Source organism: Dendrobium catenatum, unplaced genomic scaffold (genome assembly GCF_001605985.2).
Source record: "Dendrobium catenatum unplaced genomic scaffold, ASM160598v2 fragScaff_scaffold_264, whole genome shotgun sequence".
Taxonomy (NCBI): Eukaryota; Viridiplantae; Streptophyta; class Magnoliopsida; order Asparagales; family Orchidaceae; genus Dendrobium; species Dendrobium catenatum.
The window spans coordinates 1,094,347-1,097,041 of NW_021318726.1; the positions used below are offsets into that span (position 1 = coordinate 1,094,347).

At 33.7% G+C, this 2,695-nt stretch overlaps 1 non-coding gene across 1 annotated transcript; it reads right to left on the reverse strand.

Annotated features, from left to right (window-relative positions):
* Window positions 1-554: 554 nt before the first annotated feature.
* Window positions 555-642, reverse strand: LOC114579292. Its single transcript, XR_003700215.1, has one exon. It is a non-coding gene; the product is annotated as a small nucleolar RNA snoR26 (small nucleolar RNA).
* Window positions 643-2,695: the final 2,053 nt, after the last annotated feature.

Here is a 2,695-nt window from a genome sequence, read left to right on the forward strand (position 1 = left end):
AGTTTTGACTTTTGATAGACTTCAAGTTGTGATTTTATACTTTGAATTATGCTATGAGATGCATATATTGCATCTATTTTATTGTTTTCCACTAAGTTCACTTCTTATTTAGATATTTTTATTATATCATAGACTCTTACTATTATTTACCTGCTATAATACTTAAATTTCCATTTACGCAATTCTTCGTTCGTGAGGCTTACGCCTCACACCGCCTCGAGGCTTACGCCTTGCCTCACGGACGAAAAACGCCTCGAGGCTTATTTACGCAATTTTAAACCTTGCAATCAAATTTATCAAGAAACTCCCGAAAATAATCACTATAATACTTTGCATAGCAAAAAATTAATATTATCCATCCCAACTGATGAGAAAAAGGATTCATGTAGCCGACCCCACGTAGTGGGACAAAGGCTTGATGTTGTTGTTGTTGTATCAATCCCAACTAATATATAACAAGTCTACAAAAAACTGTTGCAATACATTTAAATCACTAATCCAAATACAAAAGTGTCTTAAGTATCTTATAAAAATAAGTGAAGAAAAAAAGATAACATCATCTCAGAAAAGAAAATTCCCCATAAGTGTCTTCAATGGGGATCAAAGAGCAAGGATAACATATGGGATCATCATTGATATTGAATCACAAAAAACAAAAATGCATCATTTGGAGAAAAATAGTAGATAAATCAATAGACAAGGCTGCATACATACACTAAGCAATAAGATAAATGTCATAAGGACATACTACTATCACATAGTGTTTTCATCACAACAAAGAAGCACCAAAAGATTATTTTTTTGACTAAAATGCAAAAGCACAAAGCAAAGGAACAACTTAGTTAACTGAAGCTCACTCTACTTATCATCATCATCATTAGCCTTAATCCAACTCTCAATTAATTTGGACACAAGTTTTATGAATAATATTGTTGAGAATTTGATTTGAACTTATTACCAGCCTGCATTATCAAGCCAAGTTTAATTAAATAAGCATATGATTGATAACTTGAAACATGAGAGAATCTAGTTCTGAAAGTACCATTTGAATATTTAAACAAGACAACCTCATCTAGAAGATTGAAAAAACATAAGAAAAATGTACAAGGTAATACTAAATATAGGAAAAGTAAGATATTAAGAAATCTATAACTCAAATTGTGTTTCAATTTTCATGAATGCATGTTGTCATAAAAAGTAAAATAACAAAGTTAAAAATAAAATAATCACAAAAAGCTAAGGTTTTGATTAAGAAACCTAAGCTGAGAAAGAAATGCACAATCATCATCTAACAAAAATAGATGCGCTTGATCATGCCACTTGAGATGCCATCCTATGCACCTAACAAAGGTCCTTAAGATTCTAACCATGGGATTGATCTCAGACATTGGATCAATCCAATGATTCATCTAGATGACTCGACAAGGGAATACTAAATCCTTAAATACCTATCCAGCAACCTATTTTATGCCAGATAAGATTTAAGCAAAAATTCACATAAATCTTGCTAAATAGAATTTTGTGACTTAAATCCTACTTTCATAAATTCCATTTAAGCTTTTTTTATTAGTGAAGTCCAGGATTGTTAAATCCCACCATTCACAAGATTTAAATTATTTAAGTATTTATAATTCTAAAAAAAAAAGAGTACTTATAGCCCTCACGAATCTTAAAACCTGAAACAATATCCAAATAGTTCATCAGATTTTAGCAAGTTTTAAGAATTGTCATGTTAGCCATTTTAGGTTTTAATTTTCTCAAGATTTACAATAAATCTAGATTTACAGGATTTACTAACTCTTATTTTTTGGACAGAGATCCTAACAAAGCTAAGGCGAGTGCGTTTAGCAGTAAGATTATCAACCGTAACAGGGATTCCAATATAACTTGCTATTTTAGAAATACCCGAAGGAGTCCAAAGAGCAAGAGGAAGATCCAGAACCTTGATCCAAATAGGAATAGAAGTAGATTCATCTCTTTTAGGTTTGAATTTAGTTGACCATTGTTGTAGAACAAAAGGTTTACCTAGAAGAAACCGAGGCCCTCCAGACCAAACCATGTTATAATCTTCCAAATTATTGAATTTCAATAGAAAAAAACCTTCAGAAAGAGAGATTAGCGACAAAGATCCTTTTAACTTCCACAGCTTGTTCATGGAGGCGAGAAGACTCTTGTAATAAGGTCTTTGACCAATATAATAACTAACTAGAAATAAGTTCCAAAAAGATATACCTTCTGAGAGATCATCCTTTTTAAAAGATAATTTATGCTCAGGAGGAACAAAAGTCATATGAAAAACCTCAGATCGGGTTTCAGAAGCAGTAAAGTTATTCATCCAAGGAGCTGAAATAGCCGTCGTCTGCTGGCCGAGCATAGAAGTCTTTGAAAGAGGATGAAAATCCTCCATATTTCCAGCCATCTGGGCCGGAGGGATGGGGGAGAAACCCCCCTCTACGAGAAAACCCTAGGTTTTACAAAGAGAGCCGCCGCTTTTGCGAAAACCCTAGAGCCCACCTCTTAACAACCTTCTGGATGATATATTATTTCGTTTGTAGACAAATAGCCCCTAAAGTACTTAATCCTAAACCCTAAATCTAACTGGTACATCGTGCTGTGGCAACAGGATTTATGCAGGATTTGCGCAGGATAATCCTGCCAAACGGAATTTGAGCACCCGGTAAATCTCACGGCGGAA